We start from the raw sequence: 15,305 nt of genomic DNA on the forward strand, positions 1-15,305 counted from the left end.
ATGCTGAAATATAATTACTTTAAAGAAACACCTATTAATATTTTATAGGACACGGCTTGGATTAACAGTGAGCCAGATTGTGTTACTGCCTTAGTTTTAGTTAACATACCCAATTTTAAGAAAAAAAAATTAAATAATTAATAATGTTGATACTTTAGTAATTAAGACTGACATTTTATCTAATAAATGTCATTTATTATTGTATTTTAAATGTATAAAATGAAGAGAATGACTAACAAAGTAGTTACTGTTAAAGCAGTTTTCTTATTAAAAATAATTCTAAAATATTTAGAGCAAAAATAAAACAATGTGATAGAGAAAAAAATAAAACAATGTAACAACCTTGCTTTACTCTAAATAGTAATACAATAAATGTTTATACAATTAATAACTCATATGGCCAAAATACCTATGTACAAATTTTGTATACATAAAAGTAAAGTATGGCTAAAATATTTAAAGCATTCTGCATGACATACCAACACTGCTGATGTGCTCTGTGTGTTACCTAAGTAGTTCCTGAATTTTTATTAACATTAGCACACTTCTGTACATAGCAACTATGTTTGCTCATTTGATTTTTCTCTTGGTATATTTATGGAAGCCTTAGTTAGATCTAAATTTACATCCCTCTGCTCTTATTTCTGACAGTTTGTCAAACACTGGATGCAAACATGCTGAATCAGCTTATTTACAAGGCAACTTTCTTCATCTCTTTGAAAAATTCTCTACTTATGTATGTATATATAAGCAACTTTATAATAAAGGTATAAATAAAATACATAATCTTGACAGTATGAAGACTGAGCAATTTCATAATTAACTCAGCCAATATCAATTATCAACTTGAATATTTTAAAGAAAAATATTTATATGTCATTTTTCCTTAACCTTTGAGTTTTATTTTAAATTTACAAAATATTTTCTAAATTTTACACTCTATTTGATTTTGTGGTTTTGGAAAGGGTGCTGTGGTATATGTAAATGTACAGTTATTTCATTAAGATTTTTTAATGTATGAAAAAAACCCACAAAATTAAACACTTCCCCTGAAATTACTGCCCTCTCTATATTACTTCTCCTTTTAAGGAATTTTCTATAGATGTGGTATAATTTTAATTCTCAAAATTCACTAACATATTTAACTTAACACATATACCTGTGCATTTTGCTACATTTAAACAATGACCAGAGATGCTTTGGAAAATTACTGAGCCAAGGCTAATTTAGGAACAAAAAGCCAGATTTCGTAATTCCATTGCCCCATTTTTGACAGGGAGTTTTGAAATACTGAGTAGAATGCCAAGAATGCAGTCAGCTATCCTCTAATGTTTCCCTTCTAGAGCCACCCTTACCTTTCATTATGCCCAACAATCTTGCAATAATAAGTCAATTTAAGAAGTTAATATTGATTCAGCTATAATAAAACCTGACTTAATCAGGGTTCTCCATGGAAACAGGAGTTGAAATAAACAACAGTGGCAGAATCAGGATATTTTGCAAGTGTCAAGAAAATCTCCTGAAGTTAAGGTAGAAATAATTTGCAAGTACTTTTATTAAAATTTAAACTTATCAAGCTGTTAACTGATTAGAGTGACTTTATTATGTAATTGATCAATCTCCCTATAGGTAACAAGATTTGGTATTATATATTTTTTTAAAGCAGAGCATGGAAGAGTCTATTAAAATCATTAACCGCCTAGTGGTTTATTTCTTGGGTTTAAAGGGATTACAGAATTTATCAATTGCTACAGGCTACAACCCTCTGAGAATTGAAATTTCTTCATGTATTTCTCTCTCTTTCCAAACCTATTGTGTCTTTAATTCTGTACCTCAAATATGTGTCTAAAGAAAGGTAACTTGCCATTCAGAATTAATCTGAAAGTGTACCGTGTCATATCTTTGGTGGTGTTAGGCACAAGATGGGTGATAGATAACTTCTATCATCTATGACATAAGTAAGCATTTACAATAATCAATACAATGTAAAAATAACACCATGTCAAGGTCTATGCCTCACAAAGGTCTAATAAATAGTAATATTAATGTTATAAATAGGAAGGGAAATCCATTCTTTTAAATTGCAAAATTATTATGGGAGGAGGACTTATGTCTGTGCTGTCCAATTTAAACATAAGGGACATTGTCATAGAGCTGAACTAGGTAAGTGGAGTCTCTTTCACTATGGATAATGTAGCTGGAGAATTTAATTTGGAGTCTGCAGTCTTCAGCATGGTAATTCCTACAATAGGCTCTACAGGGAGAGTCAAACTTGGCAGCGAGACTAGTGTTTTTCAGAGCTTTCATGGTACAAAATGGTCATTATAGATCAGTGTTCCTTAACAATATTTAAGTGGTAGCTGTGTTTAGCAGTTCAGGTGTAAACACAGTACAGAAGTTGGAAAATAATATTTTTGAGCCAGAGATTTAACAAGTCTACAAAATGGAATAATGCCAAAGAGAAGAATCAAGAGCACTGGTCCTGGAAAAAAACACAGAGGCCTGAGCCAAGAAATCTTACTTATGATGCCTGCAAGGGTACAGAAAGGTCTTGGACAGTCTTTTCTGGAGTTATCTATGCTGAGTCAGCTTCTCCCTAATTAGATTACCTATTTCCCTGGCAGTGGCCAAGCCAAAGTCATTTCTGATGGACTCAAAGTTAAGCATACTCAAAGCGAATTTTAATGTTGGTCAGAAAGACTGTGCACTATTTATTATACAGCTTTCCTACAAAAGTACTGATGTTCATGTTTTTAGAGGGTGAACATATTCAATTTTCTATTTCTGAAGGCCTTCTTGAAATATACAACATGAAAAGAAAAAAAAACTTTCTAGCATCCTTCTATTTTCTTAAAACACTTTTATAGTTTAAAAACAGAAGATAAGTATTGGTGTAAAAGCGTGTAAGTTGGACGTCCCTATGATACAATATTAGTGAGCAATAAAAGCTAACACACTACTGAAGTGCACCTAGATGGACACATATCGAATATATTGAGCTAAATGAAAAGAACTCACACGCAAATGGTTATATATTGCGTGTTTTCATTTATATGGTATGCTGGAAAAGGCAAACTTATAAAGGACAGAAAATAGATGAGTTGTGCCCAGAGTCGAAGGGTAAAAGCATTTAAGCTAATTATTAGGGGTGATAGAAATGTATGACTGTGTCCATTTGCAAAAACTCACAGAACTAATATATGTAAGCAGGGTAAATTTTATCACATATGAATTATATTTTAATAGATACGACTTTTAAAAATATGTAATTCAGAAAGTATCAATGATCAAGTACTCCTCAGTAAGCCAATTAAAGAGTTACAAAAATTCACAATATCTGGTTTGCAAGTATGAAGCTCATGATTTTCTTTACCCACGGGAAGGTCTCAAAAGAGACCAAAGAGTGCTTTGGAGAGTTTAAAGCTTAGAATTTCTAATCTGGGGGCTTGTTTTTAATCTGCTACAAATTGTTCCTTCCTTAATAGACTGAAGATTTAAAATATTTAAATGAGAATTTAACAGCTTTATTTTTCAAATAAGAAAACAAAATTGTTCTTAGGTAGGGAATCACTGTTAACTTTGATCAAAAAATACAGTAGTCATTCTGCGTTTGGAAAATCAATAGTTTTAATTTCCACTATTCATTGCTACTGTTGAACATCCCAAAATAACTACCTTCAAAGATTGCCCAATTATGAATCATAAATTTCAGTTAATTTAAACTGCTCATAAGCATATTTTCCTTGTTCAAAAAGAACATTGAAGAGTTTGCAAAGTCAGAGAATTTTCTCAGCACAGTAGTTTTCAAAATCTGGTCAGTGGTGGTAACATAATCTTAAATAAAAACAAATAAAGCAGCACAGTTTAAAAACAGTATCTCCAGTACTTTGCTGGTATCTAGGTCCATAGGGCCCATATACTTCTCTAAAATTTTACTCTCCAGCAAATTATTCAAATAACCCATAATACGAGCACTGAGATAAGAAACTAAAAATGTGAATTATTATGATATAATTACATTCTGGGGATTCTGGGAATACAGCCTACTGTGAGATATTATTTTCTCTCCAGTGTGTGCAACTCACATCAGAGTGATGTTGTCACAGTGCTGTCATAGTGCTGGGTCACACGTTGTTTTCTGTCACTAGATAATTTAATTTTTTCCCTTTCATGAGGTAATTCAAATAGAATTCAGGTACTTCAAGGATGGTACCTCTATTTAAAGAGGAAGACATTGGCAAATATTAAAACACTTAAGCGTGAAAATGCCACACATGTGATATATACAGTCAAATAGTAATTGAGAAAACTTGCCTACGATTAAATGGTGGTCAAATGGTTGTGATACACAGCTGAAAGCCACTTGATCTCTTTCAAATATGTCTCTAGAAGCCAAAATTTCAATTGAATTAAATTTGTCAGAGAACAAATAGGCAGTGAAAAGCCATGCTGCTTCTGAGGGATCTTTTTAAGCATATGTTGACAAGATTTGCAACTTAGTATTCATCAGTAAGGGTGCTAATTTCAGTCTGGATAAGACAGAGGCCAATTAGTTTTATAAAAAACGTCCAAGTTTGTTTATATGCATGATCTTCTTGGTAGATTTCTCGGTCTTCAAGATGATTTTAAGAGTAGAGAAAAGGTAAAGCTCATAAGGAGCTTGTTCTAAGAAAAGGATGAAATTTGCTTCTGTTTTGTAAAAAAGACAGCTAAAGCAATTTTGATTAACAAAGGTTGTGACACATCATTGAATTATTGAATCCTGAAAGTAAGAGCACATCAGTACGATTTCACCCATCTGTGGGAAGTAGTTCATAAATTCTTGGGCTCTTCTGACAAAATGTTTTCTGAGAAATATAAAACTATAGATGTGTACTTGGCCATAAAATGCAGAAGAGAGGCAGTAAATGAATTTCATTAACAGAAATGGGCTCACATATTAGCTAAACTATGGAATGAGAGCTTGTGTGTAATTCAGACTTTTCAGGAGCTTCTGCCAAATGTATTATGATTTCTTTTGAAGGACATAGAAACATTCATAGCAGTAAAATATCCCCTAGATTTTTTTAGTAAAGAGTGAAAAAAATCCAATCTTAGTTCCAGGAATTTTAAGGAATTAAACTTCCTACTAGGAAAAGGTTAACAGTATATAGGTTACCAAGTCTACAGAGATTCTCACACCCACAAAATTTGAACAACTTTAATCTAAAATAGCTATATAGCATCGGAGGACAAGTTATTTTCCAATACTCAAGTAAAAAGAAAATTTCATTTCTGCACTTGCCACCAAGAACAACACCTTGCATTGCATGTCTGGCAAAAATCTGTCGATATATATATATATATTTTCTACATCAATGCTATTAGGCAACATCAAAGAGACATGGAAGTAGAGAATCAATATCTTTGTGCCAGCAGAGGCGGCAAAACTGTGACCGAGGTGGCGTTTACCGTTGATCAGATTACAGCCTCTCCATCCAAACCTTCTAAAAGTACCAGTGAGCACATCCAGGATCCACTTGGCAGAGTCTTTCTTTCAGCTGTAGCTATTGAACATATTTCACTTTTATCTCACAGTGCGATGGTTAAGAAAGAAACAGAGATAAAAATGAGCAATAGGAGAGGGTTTCTAAGGAGTTCATTAAATGGCACTGTTTCAAAACAGCAGAGCTTATTGAACCGTTCCTCTAAAGGGGGCTGAAACTATGCAAAAGCTAACAGATAGAGGACGAGGGCATCATTAGGCTCGCTCAGGCTACACACTCAGCTTTTGCCAGCTCCCTAGTCATGCATGATATCAAAAGGGAAAATAGAAAGGAGTTAAAGATACATCAGCAGTATTTCAAACGACTGCCACCCAATTTACATCCAACTGTAATGAATGGAATGGCACTGTTAAATGTAACTTACTCCATACTTTAAACAATATCTCCTTAGTTTATTTAAAAAGCAAGGTTACAACTGATGATTTTACCATAATACACTGCTTCAGCATAACAGAAGTCATAATAGACTCAAAGCTTAATAGTTTTAAACAGACCATCTCATGTGACAACAAAACAAACTTTGACTTCAATTCTTGCTATTGAACCACATGCTTTAAAAACTGAATGCAAAAATTATTCCAGATGCAGTAAGATGGATTAATTTGATAACCAAGACAAAATACTCAGGTGAACTCAGTAGCCACCATACATAAAAATGATATTCCTTGAATGAATGGCAGGTAGAAGCTGATGTTTTGAATGTAATACTCAAAATGAAATATTACTACTTAGGACCAGATACACATAATACCAACATTACAATGCCATTACTTGTGTTCGACCAGTTTTTAAAATGATGTAAGGCAGTTTGCAATAGAAAGAGAAAGGTACTGACAATCTTCCTCTTGAAGCTTATCATGAAGTCAGCACAGGGTTTTACTCTGCACTTACGGCAGGAGGACCAGGGCTTCACTGATGTCTGTGTCCCAGGTATGTCTCCCATGCCACTTTCTTTTATTTTTCCCTAAAAATGTCTTTTTACCAAAATTTGCATTTTAATTAATGTATTTGGAACACTAAGCATGTTTGAGGCAGGCAGATTTATTTTTTTATACTTGTCAATTGGTAAAGGCAGATGGAATGAGGTGGAGAGAAGATATGGGACCCAGTAACTGAGTTTATTACCTAAGTTTAACTCCTTGTGCAATCATGCTCATTTCCCCAGTGTTCACCTCAGTGTCTGGCTCATGAAAATTCAAAGGGTTTTCATTAATGAACTAAGAAGAAAGAATGCCTAGATATTCCTAATCATTCAGTTTTATGTGGCTATTTTTCTTTAAAAAAAGAAAAATAAAAAATATGCCTAGTGTATCACTTGTAAGGGATATAACAAAAATATGTATTTTAGTCAAGGAAAGTCACCCACATTTAAAAAACTTTTTCTCTTCCAGTGCTTAGGAGAACTTAATGCTGCAAATGTTGATGAACTTACCTTATGGGCAAAGATAAAATCCTAAAACAATTAGAATCAAATGCTCACATTTGACACTTTTCCAGGAGCAGGGTCTATTAATTCTATCTAATTTGCTCACATTTGACACTTTTCCAGGAGCAGGGTCTATTAATTCTATCTTAATTTCACAAGGAAGGTTTAAGATCTAGTTTAACTTCATGGCTAACTGGTACAGGAAAACAGAGTAAAACAAACTTTCCAAAGCGAAAATGTAGGGGGGTTTGTGACATTTAATTTTGTTTGGATTTTAGGAGCTGTTAGTAATTTCACAAGAAATTCTTACCACAATGGAGGTTCCAAAACCCAGAATTTTAATCAAGTTTGCCCCAACTGTAAAATTGTGAGAGAATGACACAAACGGTAGGTAAATGTCATAGTCAACATGGCTAATAACAATTATATAGGTGCTCTTTCAATGAAAATTCCATGCATAATTGAAGAGCAAAATGTTTTCCCAACTTAATAAATCTACTGGAATGAAATGTACTGACACAATTTTAAGAATTCATGTGGAGAAAGCAAAACTCAGTTTATATTAATATAACTAATTCTAGTAAATGTAAAATAATGCAATTTTTATGTTATGCTGAAAATATCTCAATGAATAGAAATATTTTCAAATATAAAAAACATGAATAAAGAAGCATAAGAAAGAAGAAAATAAGATTTATTCATGAAGAGATGTGTACTGCTTTAAGGGATTGTTCAGTTTAGATTTAAAATTAAGATACGTTGACTCACTACATAAAGCTAATTTTGGATAAAGAAGTTGTGGTATATTCATACAATGCCCCCCAAAATAATAAAATAATGCCATTTACAGCAACATGGATGAACCTGGAGAATGCCATTCTAACTGAAGCCAGAGGGTGAGAGAAAAATACCATGTGATGTCACTTACATGCAGAATCTTAAAAAACAAACAAACAAACAAAAAACCAGAAAAAAGAGAGACAAATGAACTCATTTACAAAACTGAAATAGACTCACAGACAGAAAACAAACTTGTGGTTACCAGGGGTGGGGGCGTGGGAAGGGATAAATTGGGAGTTCTAGATTTTCATATACTAATTTATATACATAAATAGATAAACAACAAGTTTGTGTTGTACAGCACAGAGAACCATATTTAATATCTTGTAGTAACCTATGGTGAAAACGAATATGAAAAATAAATATATGTATGTTCCTATATGACTGAAGCACTGCGCTGTACACCAGAAATTGACACAACATTGTAAACTGACTGTACTTCAATAAAGAATTTAAAAAAGCTAACTTTTGTGCTACGTAGGTGTCAAACTATAATGTGCAAAGGATCTTAAAGGTTAATTAGTGAAAACTCTCACCCAAACAAATAATATCCCTGACTCAGCTAATAATTTGCCACTAATTCAAATAGTTAGTGACAGTGGATGTTGCATTTGGACACCTCTTCCATAGTCGTGTATCTCTGCCCGTATGTTCTGCCTTTCCTCATTTGCAGTTTCTTCCTGATTCCCAAATTTCTCAGTACTGGGAAAATACTGTATTCAATCTCTTTTCTTTTCTACCTATGTGCTTTCTTTTTTTTTTTTTTTTTTAATGCTTTTATCCAGTGTCATGGCTTGATGTACCATCTATAGGCTAATGACTCTCCTCTCCATTTTTTCAAGCTTACTTTGGATCTTTCCCATAAATATCATTCATGCTATGTCAAACTGCTTATTTAAAATATCCATTTGGATGTTGTGATGGGCAGAATGACCTCTCCCCCAAATGTCAACTTCTTTCAAATCAGTGAATATGTTGCATTACCTGGCAAAAGGGATTCCAAAGATGTAATGAAGGTGACAGATCTCAAGATAGGTCCTTGATTACCCAAGTGGCCCCAATCTAATCACATGAACCCTTAAAAGCAGAGAACCTTTTTTTCCGGCTGAGCACAGAGCCATGCAGCATAAAGAGAAGTCTGACAGATTTCAAGTGTGAGAAGGAAGGACATTTCTGGTTCTGATGCTGTGGGCCACATATAAAGATCAGAAAGAGCTTTAAAAGTGAAGGGTGGCCCTCAGCTCCCTGCCAACAGGGAAATGGTGATCCCAACCACAAGTAACTGAATTCTGCCAAAAAGTTGAATGAACTTGGAAGTGCATGATTCCCCAGAGTTTCCTACACAGAAGGTAGCCTTGCCTGCTGACTCCTTCATTTTGGTCTTGTGAGACCCAGGAAAGAAAAGCCAGCTCAGCCACAGTGTGATTAGATTTCTTTACCATTATAACTGTGAGATAATAAATGTGTGATGTTTTAAGCCCAAAGTCTGTGGGAATTTGCTATGACAGCTGTAGGAAACCAATGTAAGTATTTATTCAGCATCTCAGCAATAGAAAATCAAGATAAATGTCTAACAGGCATTTGAGATTTTGCTGTCTCAATTCAAATTTCACACATTTCCTGTTTTCTCCACAGTCTTCCCCAGCCCAGTAAATAGCAATTCTGTCCTTCAATAGCTCAGGCCAAATGCCTTGGAATCATCCCTGACTTTTGTCTTGTTCACACACTTCACAACCAATCCAGCAGCAGCATCTTTTGGGATTAACTTCAGGAGATATACAGTGTTTGACCAGTTCTGAGCATCTCCTGCTGACACTGCCCATTGTATCTCTACTGGATTATTGCAGTAATCTCCTGATTGGCCTCCTTATTTCTGCCTGTGTCCCTTCAATCTCCTGTTAGTCTATCAGTCAGAGTGATTCTTCTAAATCATTAGTCAAATCATGTTTCTCATTAGCTCGGATCTTCTGATAGTATCTGTGTAATCAATAATAAAAATATAATGTGAAAAAAGCAGGCATAGGTGGGTAGAGGCACAGAAACCCAGAGAAAGAGGACATCATGAGCTTATGAATTCTGGCATTTTTCATTAATCAGGCTTTACATTTGACTTTAACCAGGCTATAAAATTAAGAATTCCAAGAATTCTTATCTATGGCTTAAGGAACAAGGAGGGCTCAATTTAAACTAGACACGATTTAAAGAAATAAAGAAGTAACTATTTATAGTGGTTATAATAGGAGAATGGGCTTGAGGAGCACTGGGAGAAGGAGGTTTGCTTTTTGGTTGATACTCTTTTCCGTTGCTATAAATGTTTACAAATAGCACATGTTAGATTTGTATTAAATGATCCCTTAAGAATTTGAGTTTTTACCTGGATTTCTCTAAATGGTGAGATCATCAAATATAAAGTAGTAGAAAAATCAGATATTACACAGTTTTTTTTAACAGCTTATTTAAGTAGGATAATTTATACCAAATACCCTTATGCTTTTCCACATAACAGCAGGAATTTCACTTTTTGAATATGAAAAAATCTTTTTCAATTAAACTACTTGCTTGAACTCTTTCTATATATGCTATGGATGATATTTCTATAAGTCAAACCAAATAAATATGCATTGCAAACAATAAATTTTTAAGGATGTAAAGGGTAAAAAAATGATCTAATGTGCTGGGGGTGAAATATAACTATATATGAATATACTGACATCTTAAGTAATATAAAAGATGTTCTTTCAAATGAAAAAAGTAAAGGAAATCACTGCTACATAGTATTTAGATGTATGATTATATATAATTGATACCTAACATCAAATATATGATATCTAGTTTTAATAATTTGAAACGGAAGTAATTATATTTCTGCTATAACATAATTTGTGGTTGAAGGCCACTATAGGGAACTAGTCAAATTTTTAAAGAATAATGTATAGGACAGTCTTGAAATAATGCTTTGATAATATAAAAGCAAAAATTGAAATAGCAGATAGTCCTTAACTATTGTGAAGTTCTAATAATTTTCTTAAGAGTTTTTAAAACATATTTTTGGAAAAGCTTTAAATATTCAAGTAAATTGAAACACGTTACACATTTTCTGCATTTTTAGTATACTTTTACTGGAAAGTATGCTGAATTATGTCTAATGATATTTCTTCTTTTTTTAGAATAGAGAAGTTACAAAAATAATGTTTTTTAAATGTCATGGAAAAGTATCTGGGAGTTGTGAGTAGTTAGATGATTCAATTCCAGGAATAAAGATTGTTCTATTAGGGCAGATTAAAAGATAGACATTTAAAAGTCTTATTTCAGCTTCTTTTTGAATTCAGCATGACTCAGTCAATAACAATTTGAATTTAAATTTAAAAATAATTTATTTCCAGACATTGAAGCAATTTGACTGAAACCAACATTATACTTCCACCAGGGACTAAATAAACTAATTTATATGCATGATAAATTAGGCATTAGACTTAAATATATATATATAGAGAGAGAGTTCATATATATATATATATATATACACATATATATATATATAGTTCTTATATATGTGTTTATATATATATGTAAGAAGAAAAAGAGAAAACAAAAAGCATATCTGAAATACCATTTTCACATACTTTTTATTTTGAGCTCACTTGTGTTCCATTCAAAAAGCCTTTTAAAATTAAAAAAGAACAATTATCAGTAACTTCTCATCACAATCTTATATTTTCCATCTCTGTCTTTTCCTTATATCTTTTTCATCTCTCCCTTTTCCTTACATTCGTAGAGCAGATATCAGGCAAGGCCATTCAGATAAAATGATGATTCAAATACAGGCTACACCTTAAAGAAGTTAATAGTTTAATGGAGAAGGAAAAAAACCAGGTAATTTCAATTCAACATCTGAAAAACTATGATGTGCAAAAGCACAGAATACCAAATTAGCATACAGAAATATTCAATGAGGCTAGAAAGTGAACAAGTTTTTCAAATTAACAGCTTCACCTAGAAGCAAGTACATAAATATTGTCCAATTTTACACTGGCCTACTGGTTTTAAATACTAATTCTAAAGATAACACTTTATATTAAGACTTTTAATGTGAAATCCTTACATATGTATTATGGTTTCATTTTTATCTAGTTTTCAAAATTTAATGGTATTTGTGACAATGTATTTACAAAGCTAATGTTTACTATTATGATTTCTCTCCCTTTTTTAAAATCGTGATTTGAGAGGCTGTTCCCCTTGAAAAATGAATAAGCAAATAAATGAATAAATATATCATTCATTCATAAAGAGAAGTATTCATAATGAGTAAATACAATGTTTTAATATATGCATGCATATATAATACATTCATACATGCATATATCTACTAAATATTTGTATATTTAGCAATTCTAGAATAATTATACTACTTAGGTTATTTATAATTTATAATAGTTTATCCTATATAACTATATAAATAACATAATATAATAATATATAGCAGTATATATTACCATATATAAATTTGTTTCATTTCCATATATGTATGATATCATATAATATTATCATATTCTATAGTATAATATAGAATATTAAGCATTGGACCTAATTGGACTGTGGTTTTTCTCTTTTTAAATCATTATTTGTAAGGCTGGCTCCTTCTATTTCATATGTATGTATGTATGTATAATTATAAGCACAGACTCATACAATTGCTTTCTGCTCATCATTTATATATTATATAATCATAAATATACAATTTGTCAAGAGAAGATACCTGTCAAATCATGATTCCAAACAAGAGAGAACATAATAGTATAACATATAATAGTATGAGAAAATATATCTAATAGAAAATGAATCCAGAAAAGTTCATACATTATTATTTAGTATGTATATAATATGTAACATATATGTGTTATAACAGATAACTATGTATATGTACATTTATGTATGTGTATATAGTAGAGCATAACGTGTAGGTGGGTAGGTACTCATTTAATCAGAAGCATTGAAAGCATCTTTATATTCTTCATATACCAAAATCAGAGGAATTGTTAACTGTGCTGCAACTATTGTGTTTTGATCTATTTTGGTTTTCTAATAATTTCAATCTATATGTTGCAATATAATGCTATTTATTTAGCACATGGGATTTTTTTTGACAGTTATATTTTTCATTATGCATTTTTTCCCTGCTGATACAGAATAATACTTTGTTTCCATTTACTATGATACAAATGTTTCAATTCTTCTCTTTTTGCCCTATACATCTAGGATATCATTCCTTTAAAAATTTTTTTCAGCTATTTTGCACCATTTTGTTTGTAAATATCATGAACTTTGACATATTTTGAGCTAATCTAAGGTCCATTGTCTCTTAATAGGAAAATTTAAATCACTTTTACAAAAGCTTTTTTGGTGTTCTTTTTGTTTGTTTAGCATGTTTTCTTCTTTTTTTCCAATTTGCTTTTCATCTTTTTCATTGGTTTTTATTTCCTCCAGTATTTGAAAAGTAGCTTTATAACAAATGGGTAATAATCTTTAAAGGTTTGAAATGATTCTTTAATAACACCAATCTATTTATCAAGATCAGAAATATAGTCTCTTTAATGAATTGAATCTCCCATTTTCTCTGTGAGAAAATCAGTTAGAGACTGTCTTAAATGTTCCAGAAAGATGAACATTCCTGAGAGAATTTTATGATAAAAATAAGGACTTTCTGAAGAAAAGCGAAGTTGGAGAAGAATAGAGCTGGAGGAGGGGAGGGTGGGGGAGCAAATTAAATGCCAATGAGTCTGTGACTAGACGTGTTGTGTTTAATGGTAGTGATTTTTCCTCTCTACGATTTTACAAATCTTAACTAAAACCCCTGAAAAACCACGAGGTCACTGTGCTTATGTTATTCTTTCACAGTTTCTCTGTCCTCCACCTGCAGATCATCCTCTCTAACCCTGTAGCATCCTTCAGCTTTCAGAGCAAACCCCTACCCCAGGGGAGCTCAAGCCCCTTAGTTGCATATACTCAGAGCACCCTATACTTTTCCTCTATAGAATCTAAGAGAACTGTAATTAATGTTTGTGTAATTATGTCTGCCTCTCCCAGACTCCATAAATTTCATGAGGGCAGAAACTGAAATAATTTGAACAAATCCAATAGTATGTTTCTTCTAGAAAATAAGAATACCAACTAATATGCATGACAAATTTACTGAGGACAGGGACTCTATTTAATTTGTTCACTATTTGATCACTGGAGCATAGCACAGAGGTCATAATCATTGAACATCCATTGAATAAATATGCAACTATTAAATAATGATGTATATTTATTAACATGCAAATTTGTCCCTGATGTATAGTTAAGAGCAAAAGAAGATTGTAAAACATCATGCATTTATATCATGTTTTGTTTAAAAATAGTTATACTGAACATATAATTGTGTTTAGAATGTACAGCAGCATATGCTAGTCTGAAAAATAAATTTGAAACTATTCATTATATTTATGTCTGGATGATAAAATTAGATGGGTGCTCTTATTCTTTTTGTTTCTTTACACCTTCCAAATATATTATGAACATATGTTAATCTAGCAATTAGGAAAGAAAATTCATTTTGGAAAAAACATACCCTCTGGGTAATAGGATTGAAATTTGATGAAAAATAGAATTTTTGCTAACCACAACTTCCCAAAGGAAAGAAACACAATTTTTAAATCCCTGAAAAATGAATTAAAATGGAGATAAAGTCCAACTCTTAAGAAAGAGGCAGTTGCCCTAGACCAGGGTATTGACAGTAAGAACCTGAAATGGAAAAGTAATATTACTTTTTCTATTTCAAGTCTATGAATAATTACACACAAACAGCAGCTCTCAGAGAGGTGAGACTGATAACACACTGAACATGGTTTTCTGGTTGGTAAAGGCCAGTGTTTAGAACATTATCCACAGCGTTCCAAAATTTTTATCGCAAGCATTTCCCATGTAAGTCTCCTCAGTGATACTATCATGCAGGGTGTCTGTTACTCCTAAAATAGCTCCTATGATACGTATAAAATATTTTATGTTTTCTTCTTTTATTCCTTCAAATGACAGAAGAAAAACTTCACTCCAACACATAAATATTTTGCTCATCTTTTAAAGCTTAGTTCATATTTTTAAGTATTCTTGTAGATGTAAGATTTGATATTTCTTTGTAATTTTTTTTCCCCAAGGAAAATGGACATATAGAATATCCTTCTATATCTACTCGTGATCATCAACATCATACGTCTAATGAAAGATAATGAAAGCAAAATAAATAAAAACAAAAAACAAGTATTGTGTAATGCTCTGATATTCCAGTCACTATATTAAATAGTATTGATCATTGCTATTTTATAGATAAAAGAAATTGAACAATATTTTTTTCTAGTTTGCATTGAAAGGAGGTACTAAATCCCAATGTCCATGCCTTAAACTACTTTTCCCTTCACTCCATCTTCTTTCCTCTGAGTAACTGGTTGTTTTGTATT

The sequence above is a fragment of the Camelus ferus genome, chromosome 3, assembly GCF_009834535.1.
Source record: "Camelus ferus isolate YT-003-E chromosome 3, BCGSAC_Cfer_1.0, whole genome shotgun sequence".
NCBI classification, from domain to species: Eukaryota; Metazoa; Chordata; class Mammalia; order Artiodactyla; family Camelidae; genus Camelus; species Camelus ferus.